Source organism: Pleurodeles waltl, chromosome 6 (assembly GCF_031143425.1).
Source record: "Pleurodeles waltl isolate 20211129_DDA chromosome 6, aPleWal1.hap1.20221129, whole genome shotgun sequence".
NCBI lineage: Eukaryota > Metazoa > Chordata > Amphibia > Caudata > Salamandridae > Pleurodeles > Pleurodeles waltl.
The window spans coordinates 476,878,499-476,901,916 of NC_090445.1; positions in this window are offsets into that span (position 1 = coordinate 476,878,499).

Here is a 23,418-nt window from a genome sequence, read left to right on the forward strand (position 1 = left end):
GACGGGCACCCACTGCCGCAAGAGGTGGGAGGACATCCGCCGCGGAACAAGGAAGACCGCAGAAACACTGCTGGGGATGGCCTCCCAACCTAGGAGGGGTGCCAGTCGCACCATGACCCCCCTAATGTCCCGGATCCTGGCGGTGGCCTACCCTGAATTGGATGGGCGCCTTAAGACATCACAGCAGACACAAGGGGGTGAGTATCAGCACATTCTCCTATCTTTCTGCGCAGTGGAGGCGTCTGGGTGGGGGAGGAGGGCTGTGGGTGACATTAGGCCAGGGCGCTTTCTGTAGTGTAGTCCTTTCCCTTAGGCATGGCCCTGTGCCCCCGGCCCCCACCTCTGTAGGGTGACAAGTACAGCCATTGAAGGTCCAGCATCTCCCATGTGCGCGTTTGACGTCTCTTTGCCTGTTGTCCTAGTCAGTAGTACTGAGTAGTGTACCCCGAATGCGCGGCTTAGTGCATTAGGCTCCTGTGTCTGTCCTCTCCGCCAACGGTGTTGACATTGCATGCACTCAACCTGGTCTTCTTTTGTCTCCCCCCACCCTTTCTCTTCATCTTCTTGTGCATGTGTGCATTAGCATCATCAGGCGGAGGAGATTTGGCATCGGAGCACGAGGGAGCTGCAGGACACAAGGCCCCGGTGGGCCCAGGAACAGACACCGAGGGCACCAGTGATTCGGAGGGCGAGGGGAGCACCACGACGGGGACCGCTGGTGAGAGCAGCGACAGCGACACGTCCTCGGATGGGAGCTCCCTAGCGGTGGCGGCAACATCCGGGCCCCCCACCTCTACAGGTACAGCCGCCACCCAGCGCACCAGCACCGCCCTCCCAGCAGCCCCTTAGCCTACGCTCCGTGCCCGCTCGCCCAGGAAGGCGCGCGTCTCCTTCGCCCCAGGCACCTCAGCCCCTGCCCCTGTTGCCCCTGCTGCCCTCAGTGCGGAGCTCATTGACCTGGTGAGGACGCTCATTGTTGGGCAGACGACCCTTTTGAATGCCATCCAGGGGGTGCAAAGGGAGGTGCAACAGAGCAATGCGTACCTGGAGGGCATTCATTCGGGTCAGGCTGCCCATCAACGAGCGTTCACTGCTCTGGCCTCAGCACTGACGGCAGCCAATGTCCCTGTTTACAGCCTCACTCTTCTGACTGCCTCCAGCCTTTCTCTGTCTCCTGTTCCTCAGCCTATCCCATCCACACCATCAGACCAGCCTGCACACACCTCAACACCCAAGAGCAGCTCATCCAAACACAAGCACCACAGATCCCACAAACACTCACCCAAGCAACACCCAGATGCAGACATTCCAACAGTCACAACCACCTCTGTGTCCCCCTCCTCCTCGTCTCCCTCCTCCCTCCCTGTGACGTCTACACTCACACCTGCATGCACCCCAACATCAGCCAGTGCTTCCATCACCACCTCACCCTCCAGTACAGTCCACACTCGTGCAGTCACCACCCCCACTGCCATTTACACGTCCCCTGTGTCCTCTCCCACTGTGTCTGTCACCCCCTCTTCCAAGACACACAAACGCAGGCAGCCACCCACCCAACAGACATCCACCTCACGACAGCCTACAGCACCAGCACCTTCACCCAATGACAGCACACCTGACTCTCCTACAACCACCTCCTCTTCCTCCACTTCCATCTCCACTTCTCCTACCCTTTACCTTGGCCCTAAAAAACTTTTCCTGGCTAATCTTGACCTCTTTCCCTCCGATGAGCTCCCCCCTCCATCTGCAAAGAGTCCCAAGAGCACCGCAGCCACCACCAGCCCAGCTTCGGGTGCGACTGAGCAGGGAGTCCAGGCCAGGTCTGGCTCCCTTGACCTGCTGGATGAGCACCGCTGAACAGGGCCCGCGGTGCAGAAGAGCACCGCTGAACAGGGCCCGCCGTGGAGAAGAGCACCGCTGAACAGGGCCCGCTGTGGAGAAGAGCACCGCTGAACAGGGCCCGCGGTGCAGAAGAGCACCGCTGAACAGGGCCCCGCCGTGAAGATAGGCACCGCTGAACAGGGCCCGCCGTGGAGAAGAGCACCGCTGAACAGGGCCCGCCGTGGAGAAGAGCACCGCTGAACAGGGCCCACCGTGGAGAAGAGCACCGCTGAACAGGGCCCCGCCGTGAAGATAGGCACCGCTGAACAAGGCCCGCGGTGCAGAAGAGCACCGCTGAACAGGGCCCGCCGTGGAGAAGAGCACCGCTGAACAGGGCCCGCCGTGGAAAAGAGCACCGCTGAACAGGGCCCCGCCGTGAAGATAGGCACCGCTGAACAGGGCCTGCCGTGGAGAAGAGCACCGCTGAACAGGGCCCGCCGTGGAGAAGAGCACCGCTGAACAGGGCCCGCCGTGGAGAAGAGCACCGCTGAACAGGGCCCGCCGTGGAGAAGAGCACCGCTGAACAGGGCCCGCCGTGGAGAAGAGCACCGCTGAACAGGGCCCCGCCGTGAAGATAGGCACCGCTGAACAGGGCCCGCCATGGAGAAGAGCACCGCTGAACAGGGCCCGCCGTGGAGAAGAGCACCGCTGAACAGGGCCCGCCGTGGAGAAGAGCACCGCTGAACAGGGCCCGCCGTGGAGAAGAGCACCGCTGAACAGGGCCCGCCGTGGAGAAGAGCACCGCTGAACAGGGCCCGCGGTGCAGAAGAGCACCGCTGAACAGGGCCCCGCCGTGAAGATAGGCACCGCTGAACAGGGCCCGCCGTGGAGAAGAGCACCGCTGAACAGGGCCCCGCCGTGAAGATAGGCACTGCTGAACAGGGCCCGCGGTGCAGAAGAGCACTGCTGAACAGGGCCCGCCGTGGAGAAGAGCACCGCTGAACAGGGCCCGCCGTGGAGAAGAGCACCGCTGAACAGGGCCCGCCGTGGAGAAGAGCACCGCTGAACAGGGCCCGCGGTGCAGAAGAGCACCGCTGAACAGGGCCCCGCCGTGAAGATAGGCACCGCTGAACAGGGCCCGCTGTGGAGAAGAGCACCGCGGAACAGGGCCCCGCCGTGAAGATAGGCACCGCTGAACAGGGCCCGCGGTGCAGAAGAGCACCGCTGAACAGGGCCCGCCGTGGAGAAGAGCACCGCTGAACAGGGCCCGCCGTGGAGAAGAGCACCGCTGAACAGGGCCCCGCCGTGAAGATAGGCACCGCTGAACAGGGCCCGCGGTGCAGAAGAGCACCGCTGAACAGGGCCCGCCGTGGAGAAGAGCACCGCTGAACAGGGCCCGCCGTGGAGAAGAGCACCGCTGAACAGGGCCCCGCCGTGAAGATAGGCACTGCTGAACAGGGCCTGCCATGGAGAAGAGCACCGCTGAACAGGGCCCGCCGTGGAGAAGAGCACCGCTGAACAGGGCCCGCCGTGGAGAAGAGCACCGCTGAACAGGGCCCGCCGTGGAGAAGAGCACCGCTGATCAGGGCCCGCCGTGGAGAAGAGCACTGCTGAACAGGGCCCGCCGTGGAGAAGAGCACCGCTGAACAGGGCCCGCCGTGGAGAAGAGCACTGCTGAACAGGGCCCCACCGTGAAGATAGGCACCGCTGAACAGGGCCCGCGGTGCAGAAGAGCACCGCTGAACAGGGCCCGCCGTTGAGAAGAGCACCGCTGAACAGGGCCCGCCGTGGAGAAGAGCACCGCTGAACAGGGCCCGCCGTGGAGAAGAGCACCGCTGAACAGGGCCCGCCGTGGAGTAGAGCACCGCTGAACAGGGCCCGCCGTGAGGATAGGCACCGCTGAAGAGGGCCCCGCCGTCTCAGGCACCGCTCCGCTGGGACCTTCCTGTCAAGCACCGCTCCGCTGGGCCCTTCTTCTCAAGCACCGCTCCGCTGGGCCCTTCTTCTCAAGCACCGCTCCGCTGGCCCCCGCCGTCTGAAGCACCGCTCCGCTGGGCCCTTCATCTCAAGCACCGCTCCGCTGGGCCCTTCTTCTCAAGCACCGCTCCGCGGGGCCCCGCCGTCTCAAGCACAGCTCCGCTGGGCCCTTCATCTCAGGCACCGCTCCGCTGGGCCCGTCATCTCAAGCACCGCTCCGCTTGGCCCCGCCGTCTCAAGCACCGCTCCGCTGGGGCCCGCCGTCTCAAGCACCGCTCCGCGGGCCCCACCGTCTCAAGCACCGCTCCGCTGGGCCCTTCATCTCAGGCACCGCTCCGCTGGGCCCGTCATCTCAAGCACCGCTCCGCTGGGCCCCGCCGTCTCAAGCACCGCTCCGCTGGGCCCTTCTTCTCAAGCACCGCTCCGCTGGGCCCTTCTTCTCAAGCACCGCTCCGCTGGGCCCCGCCGTCTCAAGCACCGCTCCGCTGGGCCCTTCATCTCAAGCACCGCTCCGCTGGGCCCTTCTTCTCAAGCACCGCTCTGCTGGGCCCTTCATCTCAAGCACCGCTCCGCTGGGCCCTTCTTCTCAAGCACCGCTCCGCTGGGCCCTTCATCTCAAGCACCGCTCCGCTGGGCCCTTCTTCTCAAGCACCGCTCCGCTGGGCCCCGACGTCTCAAGCACCGCTCCGCTGGGCCCTTCATCTCAAGCACCGCTCCGCTGGGCCCTTCTTCTCAAGCACCGCTCTGCTGGGCCCCGCCGTCTCAAGCACCGCTCCGCTGGGCCCTTCATCTCAGGCACCGCTCCGCTGGGCCCCGCCGTCTCAAGCACCGCTCCGCTGGGCCCTTCATCTCAAGCACCGCTGGGCCCTGCCGTCTCAATCACTGTTTATGGTTCACTGTGCCCACCATGCCTCCTCCTTGACCAGTGGAGACTGTCATCCACCTGATGGACTGTGGCTTTGCACTCCCCAGGATGGTACAGTGGGCAGCCCACCCACTGTAGAGACATTGAGAGACTGTGGCTTTGCACTCCCCAGGATGGTACAGTGGGCAGCCCACCCACTGTAGAGACATTGAGAGACTGTGGCTTTGCACTCCCCAGGATGGTACAGTGGGCATGGTGGCTCCTCGTGGATCTGGCGTCGTGGACTCATGTGGCTGTGGTGCCCCCCCCTTCCGTTCCCCCTGAGGTGCCTGTAGTTTTTACATCTGATGCCCCTGCAGTGTTCTCTCCAAAGGACTCAGGTCTCCTGTGTGGGCTTTGCCCTTGTTTCTCAAAACTTTGGCCCACGGACATGATGAATTCGTAGGATGTGCAGGACTTGTTACTTCAGTTATACACTGATGTGTATGTCATTTGTTTTCTTGTGAATATCTTTCATGGTTGTACGATAATTTTCAGGAGCTTTTTGGTACATAAATATTTATTCCAAATTTGATTATGTCCTAGCATTTTTCAGGGGTGTTTGGGTGGTGTCACTGTGACTTGTTGCTCTGCATTGGTGTGTACATAGTTGGGGGAGGGGGGTCGCATATGTGTGTGCCCGTAACCTTTCGTCCTCCCCCCTCCCGTGTGTCGTAGGTGCAGTACTCACCATTGTCGTCTGCGCCGGACTTCGTACTCGTGGTAGATGAGAAGGTAGACGAGAGCAGGTAGGATGTTTAATTCGGGTTCCATTCTGTCCTCCTTCCTCCTGGAGTGCGTAGTGGTGAGCATTTTCCCGTCGGTAGTCTGTTTCCGCCGTGTTTTTATCTGCGGTGCTCCCGCCCCGGAAAAGGTGGCGGATTGGTGAGTTGTGATAGTGTGGGCGGTACATTGTCTGCCGCCTGGCTGTTGGCGGTGACCGCCGCGCTGTTTGTTTGTACCGCCGTGGCGGGCGGAGTGTTAAAGTGGCTGTCTGTGTTGGCGGTTCCCGCCAGGGTCAGAATTCCATATTTTTTACCGCCAGCCTGTTGGCGGGTTGGCCGCCGCTTTAACACCGACCGCCAGGGTTAGAATCACCCCCAAAGAGCCTCATTACGAGTTTGGCGGTCACTAGACCGCCATGTTGGCGGTTGCCGTCATACTGCCAGCAGGTTGGCAGATAAGACCATTACCATGGCAGTATTCCCAACAGAACACAGCCAAACCATTGGCAGCACCGCCATTGAGGTCAGACTGCAGCAGTTGTTGGAAGGCACCTGAAGGCTGGCGGATACCCTGTTTCCGCCAGACAGATTAAAGGCAGCATACCGCCAAGCTTTCTGCCACAGTCGCACCACCACAGAAACAGGAGACGCTCACCTTGAGGAAGCCACACTCATCAGGAGCCTGCCATGGAACCAGAACTACACGTCATCTCACTGCTCCTGCTCACACAAAGACAACGGAATCTTCGCCGCCACCGACAACAGCAACTGTAAGTACACCCACTGTTACTGTTGTATATTTTCAAAGTATGCACACTCACACAACATACCGTCAGGAAGGGGGTGCGAGGGTGAGAACTATTTTCAGTACTTCCGAAATCTGGTCCATGTTTTGTTGTGCCATGTGTTGTGTGCGATTGGTTTACGTGTGCAGCTGGTTGTGTGTATGGTGTGTGTCTGGTGTGTGTTGTGCATGTGTGTGTCACTCTCGTTTTCCTCCCTCCCTCCCTTGTGTGCTTGGCGGCTGTACTCACCGTTGTTGTCTTCGTTGGCGTTGGTGTTCCAGGTGGAGCATGGCGTAGAAGAGCATTGGGAAGTATTGTAGTTCTGGATCCATGGCGGCGGCAGAGTCCTCTGTGTGGTTGTTGGTGAGTCTTTCATTTTCTGTGTTCTGTTTCCAGCAGGCTTTTGATGGCGTTAGCACCACCCCGGAAATCCTGGAGGTTTCCTGTGTCAATATATGGTGGGCAGTACTTTGTCTTCCGCCTGGCTGTTGAGGGCGACCACTGTGGTGTGTAGTGTTAACACCTTGGCGGATGGTGTGGTACATTGTCTGTCTATGGGAGTTCTCACCACCATGGTCATAATTTGCCGGTAATTACTGCCGGCCTGTTGCCGGTATTTCTGCCACTTTATCACTCACCGTCCATGTCATAATGAGGGCCATAATGTCCTTCTCATATAATAGTATTCTAATTTCAATTTGTCACACCCCAGTGGGCATAATTTATCTGAGATTTATTCCTGCCTTCATCATAAAACCATGCATCAATAATTATAGTTATTTAACAGCATATTCAGCAGTGTTGTTACTGTATGAGTACAGATTTTCTATCCATCTATCACGCTCCAGTGGTCTTACCGGACGATTTTGCAACAGTTTACCAAGACCAGTATTTAAGGAAAATATCAATATTCCTTCATTATTCTGTGCCCAACAAACCTGAAAGAAAAACAATATTTGTAAGGCCAATACTCTGTTTCCCTTCCTGATGTTGCTCCGCACACAATCAACTGAAAAGTATTTTAATAATTTGACATCAGCTCTATGTACCGCCAATGTCTCTCTATGGGATAATTGTGATCATTATTATGTATTGCCCTTATATGTACTAAAATATATTTTTGTTCAGAAAGATCAAAGTTCTTACAAAGCTTTTGCAGCAAGGACAAGTTACTAATATGAAACAGTCTGTTTCCAAGTCACAACCTTCATAGATTTTTCTAGTTTTGTTGGAGAGTGAATGGAAATACGTTAAAGAGGAAACCCCCACCTTACATGCCTTACTCTTTTATCATTCAGTGAAATGCTTGGATTGCTGAGGCCAATTGGATGCCCTAGAATTTTCCAAGATATAGCTCAATGTAAACCTATCACAGAATGAATATGCACTGTATTAAGTAATACATGGTTTCACATTTATCAAGTTGCCCTTGATTATGTTCATAACTATAAATTTTAATGAAGCAAGTGACATTGTCCTTCTCAACTTTCTAGAAATATATTTCTATCCTCAGTGATACTTCTGTTTAGATTGATTTAAGACTCTCTCATTATAACCTCTACCACTAAATCTAGATATTTCTTATTTTGCAGATATTTCAGGTGTACTACAGTTTTGTTTTGTCTTCAAGAGCTCACCGTATGGTATGTGTTGGACCTGGCATACTTGGTGTTGTTTTCTGCCAACTTTTTGCCTTTCATCCTCCTCTTTTTGATGACTTGGTTTTGCTGGCCTTAGGACTCTGAATACTTTCCCACTGCTAACCTGTGCTAAAGGGCTTGTGCTCTCTCCTTTACACATAGTAAAACTAGCTTATACCAAATTGACACATTTAATTTACTTGTACGTTCCTAGTAAAGTCGAGCTACATGTACCTAGGGCATGTAAATTAAATAGTGCTAGTGGGCCTATTTGCACTAATTGTGCTACCCACTTATGTAGCCTTTTAAACATGTGTCACACTTGACATTGCAGCCTGATTCTGCATTTTAAAACTGCGATTTCCACCTGGCAAAATAAACCTTTTGCCAGGACTACGCCTTCCTTTTTAACCCATATAAGTCACCCGTAGGGTAGGCCCTAGGCATCACAGATGACCCTAGGCAGCTCTAAGGGAAGAGTGCAGTGTTTTTAAAATGTTGGACACATACTTTTGGGTTTTATGTGTCTTGGTAGTGAGAACCTCCTAAATTTGTTTCACTACTGCGAAGCCTGCATCTCCCATGGGATAACATTGGGCTACCATATTAGATTTAATAAGTGATAACTTTCAATTGGGAGCAAGTAGGAACTTTGAGTTTAGTGTCTAAAGAATTATGACAAAAGTCTCTTTTTAATGGCAAGATCATGTTTTAAGTCTCAATTCTAAAAATGCTACTTTTAGAAGTTTGCATTTTCTTGCCCTAAACATTTGGTGCCTGCAGCTTGTATCCTCGGTCCCATGACTAGGTATAGCTGGCAGTTGACCTTTGTATATTGCTCCCTGACAGTCCGACAAAGAGGGAAGAGTTGTTGGTGGGATGGGCCATCTCTTACTTGATTAGGGGAAGGAACGGTCCTCTACCACACTTGCACATCACAAAGCCTCTGCCTGGGCATTCTCACAAAGGGTCTGACACTAGTCTTTTTGCCCCAGACAAGCTGGGACCAGGGTTAGGAAGACAGGAAATTCTAAGCACCTCTGGGGAAAAACCTCCAGAACCTTCTCTTGTTTCAAAGCTGACACCAGGTATAAATGTTGGACCCTCAGACCCAACTCTTCAGTACACCTCTGTTCCTGTCTAAGACTCAGAAGTACTCTGATGCCCTGTTGCCTGCTGCCCTGGTGCATGAATGAGAAGCACTGGACATGCATCTTGATCCCAGGCTCACCAGAGTAACACCCAAGGGCTATTTGGATAGCTTCCTGATCTAATTCTAAGGGAGATAAAAGGCTCCAACCACCATCAACCCAGCACCTGGACTCTTCTCTGTGTGCTCCAAGTCCTAAATTGGTGTTTTTTTTTCTTGCTTTGTATTTTCACTTTATTATTGTTTGAAGTGCTGCATAAATACTTTATACATTGCATCTAAGTAAAGCCTTACTGGGGTCGCGCGTCGGAGCAGAGGAAGTCGGCTGAGGATTCCCTGGTGCCTGGGGCCGGGGCAGTGAGCCCTTTAACTTGAAACTAAACGCGCCCGCTTCGCGGGTCGCGCGTCGGAGCAGAGGAAGTCGGCTGAGGATTCCCTGGTGCCTGGGGGCGGGGCAGTGAGCCCTTTAACTTGAAACTAAACGCGCCCGCTCCGCGGGTCGCGCGTCGGAGCAGAGGAAGTCGGCTGAGGATTCCCTGGTGCCTGGGGGCGGGGCAGTGAGCCCTTTAACTTGAAACTAAACGCGCCCGCTCCGCGGGTCGCGCGTCGGAGCAGAGGAAGTCGGCTGAGGATTCCCTGGTGCCTGGGGGCGGGGCAGTGAGCCCTTTAACTTGAAACTAAACGCGCCCGCTTCGCGGGACGCGCCCGGGCGAAGCCCGGGCCAAGGGCGGGCCCGTCCTTTGCCCGTCAGTGCCCGGAAGAGGCTGGGCTGGGCCACCCCTCTTGGTTTTCTCTTCCAAATTCTTTGTTTACGTATCTCACAAGAGTGTAGACCTTCCCCGTCTTCGTTAGGCCTACGTACCCATGTACATGTGAGCAAGTGACTGGAGGAACCCAGGACAAAGCCCGGATAAAGGGCGGACAGTTTGTGACAAGGTTTCTGGTTTGTACAGGCTGCTGACCTTTGTGACCTGTAGACCTGTATACCCGTACATATCACATTTTGTCTTCAAGCAGCCCTTATCATCTTATTATTTGTATGTAATTAGGAAAAGCCTTATTCGATTTTAAAGTGATAATTTGTGACTGTTAAGCATGTCAAAGCAAAAAGTCCCCCCTATACCCCAGACATTGGATAATTATTTAGTGAAGATTGTTAGTAAAATTAACTGTGAGAGGAGACAATCCCTAGGGCTTAGCAGCCCCCCCCCCATTATCTAGTGTGCAACTTTCACCTGCTCCATTGGCTCTGGATGACAGTAGTAGTGTCTGCACTAATTCCGGTGTTCCTGATAGGGAAATGATTATGCAGAATACTTCTACCTTAGTCGATCTAGAGGTTTCTACTGATCCCATAGTGCAACATCCACCCACCCCACTACCTAGAGTGGTTAGAGCATGTAGAAAGACCCAGACTAAACGTGGGGGTGTTCGGCCCGCAAAAAAGATTAGTCAGCCCCCTCAAGAATCCAGATAAGGAGGAGGATAATACGGCAAATATTGACGACGTTAAACTAGATGCAGAAAAAACAAAAAACTTAGTAAGTATTATTGACTTAAAGATTAAGGGTATTGTCAAACCTCTTATGGTAAAAATTGATCAGCTAACCGCAGAGGTTAATAGATTAGGCGATCTCCTCAAAAAAACACTGGTGGAAGCAGATAGTGTGTCAGCCCCAATAACAATAAGCAATCATGATACTCAGGTTGCTCTTCCCGGTGATGATACAGGTTTAGATATTAGTAGGAGTGTTGTACAGAACTACCCGACACCACAGTCCTTAGCCTGCAGTGATAGCCAGGATGTTTTAATACCTGATAGAAAAGAGGATTGGATTGAGGTAAGGCGAAGGCGCGCCATTAATCTCCCTCCTGACTGCGCACCATATGTGGTAGTTTTAGCTAATGTTCCCCCTGTTGCAAAGGGGAATTATCAGGAAACCCACGAGTCTTTAAAAAATAAAACCGTTTCCTGGATGCACAGGCATTGTGGATTCCCAACTGAACTCTCAGATCAAGTTCTGACTACCAGAAGGGTAAATTGGATAGGGAGCTCTAAGAAAAGATTTAGTGGTGACTGTGTCATTATAAACTTTAAACACCCTCAACATGCTGCCACTGTATTACTAAGAGCTGCCTCATTACCAATTACTGATAATAATGTGTGTGCCCGCTCACTTGCTTTCTTTTACAGCCATCATAATAATGCCTCCTATGGGAGTAGAGGAAGTAGATTATGCCCTGTTACACACAGGCTATACCCTGATATTTCAATGCAAAACCGGTTTCAACCCCTAAGTTCTCTGGATGAAATTGATTGACTTAATGAGGGAGGGCAGTTCTTACCCCAGGTGATTATTACTCCCTGTGTGGATATCGGTATAGACAATACCATGGCCCAAGAAATGCCCAACAACACAGAAATTGAATTGGCGGTGGATATAAGGGCACCGCCCGATTGTGGGGACATAAGCAATTCAAACCAGAATGCGAGTTGGGGACGAAACAATGGTGTGGGGCCTGATAGTAATTGTGTTAGGGGTAAGGATACTATTACTATTGTTTGTTGGAATGTGGCAGGGCTGAAATCGAAGGAGAGGGATCGGGGATGGTTAACGTTTGTTAATGCCCATGACATTTTATGTCTTCAAGAAACATGGTGTAAAGATGAAGTTAACTATGAGGGATTCGTTTCTTACAATTTACCGGCGTTGGGAGGTGGTATAGGTAGAGCGAAAGGCGGTCTCCTTATACTTGTAACGATCTGTTGTCCTATTGTGGTTAAAAAGTATATACCTGTAGGGGACCTTGTGCAGATCCTCTGGCTTGTGGATGACAAAGATCATAATGTTTTATTGATTAACTATTATAATAACATCTTTGATGTTACCCGGGTTAAAGTAGTAACAGATTTAGCCGCCGCTGTCGAAAATCTATGTCTGGAACAGAATGTTGTATTTGACTTCATCTGGGTAGGGGACTTCAATACTACTTTGTGCGATTTGTCTACACAAAGGGTTTGTGGGGTTACTAACAGTGCCGGCTGGGATGTCCCGCATTTTGGACATAACAGTTATGGGGAAGCACTGCACAAGTTCATGGGCTGCTATGACCTGGAAATAGTGGAGTGCTGTAAAGATGTTAATGGTTTACCCATTCCCACTTTTAAAAATTGGCACACCAGCTCGGTCATTGATCATGTGATCACATCTTCTAATATTAGTTCTTACTGTGATCCACCAAGAATTGAAGTAACTACCCTAAGTGACCACAACCGTATTATTCTGGACACTACCCTTTGGGCCGGTAGTTCGGTGGATGTGGGAATTATTATTTCTAATGTAGAACCACATAGGACTAATGGTGTAAGGCTAAGATGGATTGGTGAAAGAGCCGATGATTTAACTAGCTCCATAATTAATGAGAGCCTGCTGGACATTGCTTCTATTTTAAAAAATACTTCTGACTCTGAGAGGGTTTTATATTGTTTTAACCAAATTAATAAAGCTATTGACGCCAAGTTTACCAGTCGCAATAGTAGGCAAAGTAGGAACGGACCAAGATGGTTTAATCACCTTTGCACCTCCGCACTAACTGGCCTCAAGCAGGCTTTAGCAGCGAGGCCCAGGGACATAAAACTGGTAAATAAATTAAGAATGGAATATAAATGTGCGCTCAAACAGAGGAAGGGTGAACTGCAGCAACAGGCTTGGGATTCCCTCAACCAAGCTGCTGAACTATCAAATTGTACAGTATTTTGGGCCACGGTCAACTCGCCTTTTCTAAGGGATGAAAAAACACCACAGTTGACTTCTAATGTTTCTAGCGAGGGTTGGATTGCACATTTTTCCAGCATTTTTGACTCTGATAAAGTCAATGATCCTAGTCCCAATAAGTGGCCTACTCTGCCTTTGGATATATCCGTTAGTGAGGTCAAATATGGTATATGGGCTAGCAAAGGAGGGAAAGCTCAGGGCCCGGACGGGGTACCTATAGACGTTTATAAAGCTGTGCCAGATGTCTGGGGCCCCCTTTTAACCATTGTTTTTAATGTTGCCGCGTGTGCCGAGGCCCCTGTAACTTGGGGTGAATCAATCATTGTGCCAATTCATAAGAAGGGAAGTAGATCTGACGCTAAGAATTACCGCCCGATCTCTCTCCTTGACTCTTCAGTCAAGGTTATGAGTAGAGTAATGTTAGTAAGATTAGAGGAATGGGCTGAGCAGGATAGCATACTGGCTGATAGCCAGTATGGTTTTAGGAAGGGACGAGGTACGCTCGACCAGTGCATCAATCTTGATCTACTGATCGGGAAGTATACTGAAGCGAAACCCGGTTCCCTGTATCTTTGTTTTGCTGACCTGAGCAGCGCATTCGATATGGTAGATCATTCCATTTTATGGCCAACTCTGTTAAATTTAGGAGCCCCAGAAGGCATAATCTTTTTCCTCACTAGGTTATACGAGAAATTGAAAACCAATGTACGTTTTGGAACCAGAGGAGAATGTACTCCAAAAATCTGTGTTACACGAGGAATTAGACAGGGTTGTGTTTTGGCGCCTCTTTTATTTATTTTATTTATTAATGGAATTGATGATATTTTAAAAAAGGTTAATGCTGATGCTCCCCAGATCAACGGTGTTCCGGTGCCGGTGTTACGATATGCCGACGACGCTGTTTCGCTGTTTTACTCTCTCGAACACCTGTCGGATTACAATGACTAATGGATAGTTTTTCCTCCTTTGTTAAAGATAGAAAACTAGTAATTAATAAGGGAAAAACGCATACCATGACCTGCGGAGCTAAAGCTAAAACGTTAAATGCCTTTTTTATAGACGGTGAAAAGGTGCAACAGGTGGATAAATTTTGTTACCTAGGTATTACCTTCTCTAACGACAGGAAATGGAACAATGAATTTAATAACATCCGGAATAAAATGGCAAAAAATGCTTATGGTATTTATAGATTTGCTGCAAAAGTTGGGGATCGTCGAACCAGGGATATGCTCAAGATTTACCAAGCTAGATGTGTGACTATTGCCCTGTATGGGGCAGGAGTATGGGGTTATAGCTGTACCTACAACTTACAGTTGGAGGAAAATATGTTTTTAAAAAAGCTCCTGTTTTTGCCCATCTCTGCCTCAACTGAATTAAGCCATCGCGAATTAGCCATTAATTATTTAACTGATCTGATATCACTTAGACCATTGATGATCTGGCGGTCTTTTTGGCTTGGCGATGAGAAGCTACTTAACAGAACTATTGTTGAGGATTGCTTACGTTTGGATAAATATCGAGATATTCCCTGGGTTAAATATGTTGTTGTCTGTTTTTCAGACATTTTTAATCTGAATATTTTAAATAATCCTAGTGCAGCAACCACGATCTCCAAATCAGAAATGAAAAGTATATTCCTAACTTATGCAGAAAGGAAACGAGCAACCATAGCCGGATCATTGTCCTCCGTCATTTTTTATAATAGATACAATCTAATGGAGGGTTTTCCATCTTACCTAACTATGGTGACTAGGAATTCACATAAATTTGTGCTAACCAGACTAAGATTTGGGATGGCACATTGTTTAGTAGCCCATCCAAACATTAAGAAACACCCGATTGGGCAATGTAGGTGCGATAATGTATCTACACAGAGCACTGTGCACCTTCTGCTGTTCTGTAAACTGTATACATGTTTTCGTATAGTATTTTTGAAACCTCTGTTTGTTAAATACGGAACACGTACGGTTAAACATGCCATGCCTTTAATTTTTAATCTGCAATCGGCAGATATTTGTTTTTACACTGCCACCTTTTTAAATCAGTGCATCAATTCCAGGAAAAGTATGAGTTTTTAATGTATTTTATATTCATTTTATATATTTATGAATGATCATATGTATTACTCAATGAGCCATTAACTATAATTAATAACTGTTAGTTTTAATTGCAATGTCTTTGTAAATACGTACTGTTGTCTTTTTTTTCTTCTTTGTTCATGCTTTTATGGTCATTTGTATGTGCCGAATAAAGCTTTATGAATTGAATTGCCTTACTGCTTTCTGCCAAGCTACCAGAGGGTTAATCTCAGGTCAAAGTGGAGTTTACTTCTGTTCCACTCTGACAAGAATTGTGGTTGCTGCTTGAGTGGGGTTTCACTCCCCCCAACTTATTGCCTTTAGTACACTTTTTAAAAGGAATTGAATGATTATTATTGCAATGTAGGACATGATTGCCTGCAGTTTCTTTGCAAGATGGAGATGTATATATCTCATGACCCGCTGCTGTTTATTTCACAGCAAAATACTCTATGCATTCCTTACTGATTGTACTTGTCAAAGAAATATTAAATTCACTTAGACTTAATATATTGATGAACTTTGTAGCCTTTTCTTTCAATCCTTTACATATGTAAAACAAACCAAAATTACCACATGTTCTATAAATTCTGCCATTTTAGAATGACCATACTACCTGGTCCTCCCACCAGCCCATGAAGAAATTCACATAGCTGGGGTGAGTGGGCAAGTGATTTAAGTATCCTAGGAAGTTCTTCCTAGTTGCCAGCATATATGGATATCAAACAAGTATATATTATTTGCCAGACACCGATTCGCCAATTCACCATCTCTAAGAGAACATTGCTGTGATGAAAAAAAATGTATTGGTATGGATGCCAGATAGTTTGCTTGTTATAATCTCATCTACTTGTATGACATTTGCATATAGTTCCTGTACATCCAAGGTTATGAAAAGTAATCATGGTGCCATCTAATGCCATTAATCTTGAATGAAACATTGCTAGAAACTCTCAGATGGAGGTGCCTGTGCATAAGGTCTATAAAAAAGTCAATGTACATGGATGTGTGCTCAAAAATGTTTGTGCTGAATAAGTAGGTCTCCAATGAGGGTTAGTTCAATTCTTTTGGAGTTTCGGTAACAAGTAATCTTAGGATGTTAATTTGTCAGAACCATTTTCATCCCTTTCTAATACAACTTTGTTGTACCTGTTTCTCAAATCATCCTAATATTCTGTTTTGTTGTGATGAAGAATAGACATATTTGTTGTTTCATTACATTATTATGCATAACTTTCAAACAAGCAAAACAGATTCTTTGCTTCTGTCATATACATCTCTCTTCCCCACAACAGCATATTTCAACCATCATCAGCTTGTTTTATTTTAATTGAATTGACTTTACTCAAAGTGTTAATGAGCTGCATATTTGCATAGTTTTTCAAAACAGTTGAATCAATAGATGATTTTGTGGTGGTCATCTTGAATAGCATTTTAGGATCCAAGATCACTGTTTGACGAAGGTCATAAATGTGATTGTGAGGCATTTGTGCAATGGAAATCAAAGGTGGTTTGAAAGTACTCTTACTATTCACATACATTGTTATTCCTTCAGCATCATGCATTTATACTTCATCATGCCCCAATTCCAATGTTGCTAGTGCCTCCAAACTGGCAATATCAGAAATTGATGCATTTGATGTCATAACATCTTTTATCTCAGCCTCATATTTTTTATGTGAAGTGTAATATTTGATCACCTTCACTTTAAATACTTGTTTGTAAATACATCTATTCTAGTTTATGTGTACTTAAATGAATTATATGAACAATAAGATGTAAAATCTGAGCCCCTCTTTATGAGTTGGTGGTTCAGTCTCACCGCCACAGGCCCGGTGGAGAAGACCGTCATATTATGAGCATGGCAGTGTTCCCAACAGGACACAGCCAATAGACCATCAGTGCGGATGGAACACCACAGCCGTTGACAGGCCTCTCTAGTCCGGCAGGGACCATGTTACCGCCAAGCATTTAACGAGGTCCCACACCCCCAGGATTTCCAGATCAGTCAGACCGCCACCAAAATCCAGGCAGAAATGACTAGTGTAAAAGGAGACACTCACCTTCAGGAACACTGACACGTCCGAAGCTACTATGGAACCATGGAACCTGAACTTGAAGTCTTTATCCTGCACACACACATCACTGCCAATGTCTAAACCAAACATACACAACACCACAGACTCACACAACAACATCAGTACGGCAAACATACAAAGCCATTGGCAAGGAACAATACTGCACACCTCCACATGAAAACACATATTGACAGCAACACGGAACAACCACATACAACCAACTCAAAACCATGCCATTCAACATGTCAGATGTCACACCATGTGCACACATGACACAATGCACATGACAAATCTACACACATCAAAAGATGGATAAACATCCAACATGTATAAAACGGGCCAACTGGCCAGTCCAAATAGTCCAAGTGCCACCAGGCCCATATGGCACTTGTGAATGCCCCAACTTGTGTCATGACTGCAAAGTGGCATCCACATGGTAGGGGCATCAATGGGGCAGGCAGACACCTCAGGGGTGACGGGGTGGTGGTTAAGGGGGGGTTTGGGTTTGGGAGTGGGGTCCTTGCATTTGCCCTTGGGTTTGGGGGGGGGGGATTTGACATGGCTTTCACCTTACTTTGTGGCTCCTTTAGTTTGTCCTTGGGAGGGGGGAATTTGGGTTTGTGATCTTGATTTTTTGGCAAGGGAAGGGGCATGGGCAACACCAGGGGGGGGCAAGGGAGGACTGGGAGGTGGAAGGGTTGGGGTTGGGGGGGCACAGTTTGGTGGTCTTTCAACAAGACCGCCATGGTTTTGGGCGCCAAAAGATCACCAGTGCTGGCGGTATCCTGCCTGCCATATTAAGAGTCCACAAAGTATGCTGCCCAAAAACAGCCACAAATCCGACACCACCAGGACAACGAGGGTGGGATAGAGGTGGTCCCAGCACCACCATGCCAAGCAAACACCACCCTTCATATTACAATCCACAAATCAGCACAGCAGTCATTGCACAGCGGAAAACCATTGGCAGTGTGAACCTCTGTAGCCAAAAACACACCTCTGGCCAGAACACAGCACCACATTGGACGAATTAAATACCCCACACCTGACATACATCCACACATTAGACACACCAACACACACCACTATAAAACACACCCCCACACAACCCTTTGAAACCAAAACGAAATACACCAACAGCAAGGACCACACAAACCAGAGACACTGCACACATATACGATATGCATAATCACATACAACAATCAGCACACCCCACACAACTGCATAGTTGGCACAATGCAAACATCATCTCAGCACACAAACATCACAAACAAACATCACACTCAACAAATTCCCCCCACCCCATCAAGCACCCAACACTGCACCCTTGCACACTATACACACCCCTACTCACCACACAACCACCATGTCCATTCAGAAACACCCACACTTCACTGATGATGAGTTAAGGGTCATGGTTAAAGAAATTGTCAGGGGAGAGCCACAACTGCTGGGAGCACAGGTCCAGCAGCCATCCATAGCCAGGAAAACATCCATAGCCAGGAAAATGGAGTTATGGCAGAGAATCATCAACAGGGTGAACTCACTTGGCAACCATCCATGCACAAGGGAGGACATCCGGAAGAGGTTGAATGACCTATGGGGGAATGTGTGTTCCATGACATCCAGGCACCAAATTGCTGTGATGAAGACTGACAGTGGGCCCTCTCCTCCTCCCCTAGAGTTCGCATTGTGGGAGGAGAAGGTCTTGGACATCCTGCATCCTGAGGGCCTGACTGGACACTGGTAATGTACTCACATGCCCCAAGCACTAATTTGGCCCATGCTACACCACTACCCTGTCACTCTCCAAGTCAACCTATCTTCCACTGCACTTCCCACACTATCACCTAAAGCCCCTTCCCTGCATGCCACTCCACCACTCAGCCACAATGGCCAGACAGTCCATGGCCAGTACACGGATAGCACTGCCAAACACCATCACCACAACTTCCACAATGCACCTGCACATCAACATGAAAAGTTGATCTGTCAATGTCGCAGTGCAACACCTGCGTGTACAACCATAGCACCTGCTACACCAACAGAATGCTACAAGTGAGGACATATATGTGGTAATGATAGAAATGCAATCCTCATACAGCAACTCTCTATGGAACATGCTACCATAACATTGTACATTACCTACAAACAATGTATGTAGTGCTGCATCTGTCACTGTATGCATCAGACACAGAGACCAACATACACTTCTTCACCATGTGATACTCTCCCACTTAATTCACAGGTACCCCTGCCACTGCCACCATGGAGAGGATGCCAGAGACAGACAGCCCTCCCCAGGATGTTGGCCCCAATTACAACAACACCTGGACACCTGGACATACATGACTTACCTGGCCCATCTGGGACACCTGGCCAGTCCACCATTCCCAGACTCACCCTGCCCACATCCAACCCACCCAATCTCTAGCATCTACATCTCAGCCAAACCCTGCTCCTAAAACCTGTGTCCCAAGGACTGGTCAATCAGCAGTGTGCCCCACAGTACAGGGACCTGAGTCAAACCCTCACACCCAAAAAAGTGATGGTCCTGGGGAGACTGGGATAGAGCACACCGCACCAGGGGCACAGGCACATGGGTTCAGGGGCTGTGGTAGGGCACCTGTGGGCCAGGGGATTCCCAAGGGACTCGACTGGCCAGAAATCCATCTCCCAAGTTCTGGGAGCATACCAACAATCCCAGGGCAAGATGGGCCAAATACTCACCATTCTGGAGGAAAACCAAAGGCTGCAGAGGCAATACCACCAGGAGGCCATGCAGCAGTAGCAGGCCTACAATACCACCATGGCCTCCATTGCAGGGATGCTAAAGGAGCTCACAAGCAACCTGCGTGCTACCTCCACCTACCAGCAGGCCCCTACCACTAGCCAGATACCAACTGAGCCATCAACAACAGCCTCAGCAAGTGGAAGGGAGGCCCTGCTAGATGAACTGCAGGCCACTGGCACCCCACCCTCGGCAGCTGAGGAACCCCCTGGAAATGTGGGCATCCATCCATACATCCTGCAGGAGCAGATTTCAAAACCAAACCCATTGCCAGGAAGTAACCCTCTTCTGAGCATTCTCCCTTGTGTGCCACTGAGATACCCTGTTGGCTGTTCAATGTCATCACTCCATTTTCACATGGCCCTTTGATCCCGGACCTCATTCATCAACTCTTCCACACTTTGTGCACAATAAACACTGGAACTGTCTTTATGTCTTTATTCTCACATGTACGAATGTCAATCCTAGTAAATTGTTATGTGTTGTATTTTCCCCTTCACCAAAAGTACGTCACATGGACAGCTGAGGGAGCCATTCCAAGCAGATGACACTCTACACCAGACAGGGTCCAAATTCCAGTAGCAAGTGAGTGACTAGCCCAGTCACACACAGAAGTAGATCCACAAATCCAACCTGCAAATAGACCGGGACTAACATCAGGACAGTAGGCATGGTTGGAGCCACAGCACACTTGCAGTACATTGTTGTCATGCACAGTGTGGAAATGCAACTACACAGGGGACAACAGAAGACAATGTCACACCCACAAGACCAGGAATCACATGACTATTATGCAGTAGATCACAGCTGAAATGGGTAAATACCTAAACTTACTGTTGTTAGGAAAGGACAATGTCCATGAATGCCACAGCCAACCTTTTCGATAGGGAGTGAGACACACTACACAATCTTAATTTAGGAAAATATCTGCACCACAGGACATTGCAGGACAAATGACACACCCCATGTCTGTACAGAGGAATTCTCAATCTACCAATCTGCATTCACCACTCGTCAGTGAGATTTCATCAGTAACACAGCTCCTGATATGCTAGCTGTCTCACACCACAAGTCACACCGAGGAATAGGTACCCTGAACATCTCCAATAATGTGCCTGACCATGAGCAGCACTGTCATGAGGCAAATTAGAAATAATACACCTGACAATATACACACAGCATACCTGTATGTTACTGGAAATAATGATCAGCTCAGCCCTAGATTCAGCTGTACCTTCTTCATCAGCCTCCACATCACATTCCATGTCCCCAGCATCTACCACTGCTCCGGCTACCTCCTCCTCAACAGCCAGTAATGGAATCTGTCATCACAGGGCCAGATTGTGTAGGATGGAGCAAACAACTATTATCTGGCATACATTTTGGAAACTGTAGAGGAGGGCACCTCCAGAGATGTGGGGGCACCTGATTCTGGCCTACAGGAGCCCAAATGTTCTTTAAATGACATGCCTTGTTGTGCCGTGAGCCTCATTGAAATGGTGTTCCCATACTTGGTAGGGTACTTCACTGGTGCCAGTCTCCAGGGAAGGTTAGGCCAGCCAGAGTCACCTGTGTGCACAAAAGTGGGACCTGTTACAAAAAAAGGTCGAGGTACAGGGCTGAATGGGATGACAGTTGATATTACAGTGCCACACATCTTATTGCAAACATACCAATGAGCCACGCTCTTTCTCTCTGTAGGTGTGCCATCATGCGTAGGACGTTGCTGTTCCTCAGCATGAAGTAGTCATGCACTGACCCTGGGTACTTGGCCGTCACTTGGGATATGTACTGGTCCGTGAGACACACCACCTCTACATTGATGAAGTAATAGTTTTTCCTGTTCCTATAGGCTTGTTTATTGGCCCAGGGAGGGACCAAAGCAATGTGGGTGCCATTGATGGTCCCAATCACATGAGGGAAAGCATCCAATATGATTAACACCAGTCTTAACAGTAGGCAAATCCACACGTTGCAGGAACCTCATGTCGCTGTCCATGTGTTTCAGTAAAGCAGACACTACATTTATCAATACAAGACTGAACATGGGCTGTGACATCAGTGCTGCCAAACTCACTGTAATCAGGAAAGGTAAGGAAGTGTAACACAGACAATACCTGTACTGTGGGAAGGATGGCATAGGGATTACGTATAGCAGGCAATAGATCTGGCTCCAACTAGGTACATAGGCCCTCATTACAACCCTAGCGCTAAATCCCGCTTACCGCCGTGCTGATGGCCACCAACATACCGTGGTCACGGCGGAAACCCCCTACAGGTATTACGACCCACATCTCTTAATTTGCCACAATATAGACACCCACACAAGTCCGCCACACCAAAGGTCAGGGATAAACTGGCAATAGCAAAACCTACACCGTTACACCAACAGGAATACACCCACACTATCACGACCTACGAATCAACGTGGAGGTCATTCAACCGCGGTAAACCATTGGCAGTACACACCGCCGCGCTCAAAATACACACACATTTACAAAACACAACCACATTGGACAATTCAAAATACACACACCTGATACACACACAACACACACCACACCCACACACCCACACCACTATAAAACAAACACCCACATTACCCACAACCCCTTACAATGACTTTTTGGGAAGAAGCAGGGATAGAGAGAATTGCAAACACAACACCAGCATCCACAGGCACACAACAAAATCACTCATACAACATCCACCCACCTCAAAGAAAACACCCCAACACAACACATCACACAGCACAACAAACATCACCTCACACATCACCCACACCACATTATGGTACCTCAAAGACACCCCAGGTTTTCTGAGGAGGAGCTCAGGGTCATGTTGGAGGAAATCATCCAGGTAGAGCCACAGCTATTTGGATCACAGGTGCAGCAGACATCCATTGCTAGGAAGATGGAGCTATGGCGGAGAATTGTCGACAGGGTCAACGCAGTGGGCAGCACCCCAGAACACGGGATGACATCAGGAAGAGGTGGAACGGCCTACGGGGGAAGGTGTGTTCCCTGGTATCCAGACACCAGGTAGCCATAGAGAGGACTGTCGGTGGGCCCCCATCTCCTCCCCTACAACTAACAACATGGGAGGAGCAAGTCTTGGTGATCATGCATCCTGAGGGCCTCGCAGGAGTAGCAGGAGGACTGGACTCTGGTAAGGCAAATCTTTACTACTATATCCCCGCCACCCTACCTGCATGCCATCACAAACTCCTACCCGTACCCTCACACCCATCACCCTAGCACCTCACAGATACCCCACTATCACAACCCACACATACCTATACCAAGCCCTGCATGTAACACCAATGCATGGACACCAATTACAGACCTGCATGGACACCCATCAACAAAGCATGTCCAGTAGAGAGACTTACCCAGGCCACAAAATCACTCCTCACACAAGGGCCCAGGCAATAATGCTAGCACAGGTGTAGAGGGAAACTCACACATTGCACAAGATGGCACACACAGATACACTAACTATGCATTTACACCCCAACAGGACCCCTACACAATGTGAACAAACAGGAGGTGCGAGCCATATCCAGTCCCCCCACAGAAGAGGCCCACACTGACGACAGCAGCTCTGCACGCCTGGAAAAAACCGCCGTGTCCTCCGCCTGCTTCCTCACTCTCCGCATGCTCCGCAAGATCTTCCGCTGGATCCCCGCCGACA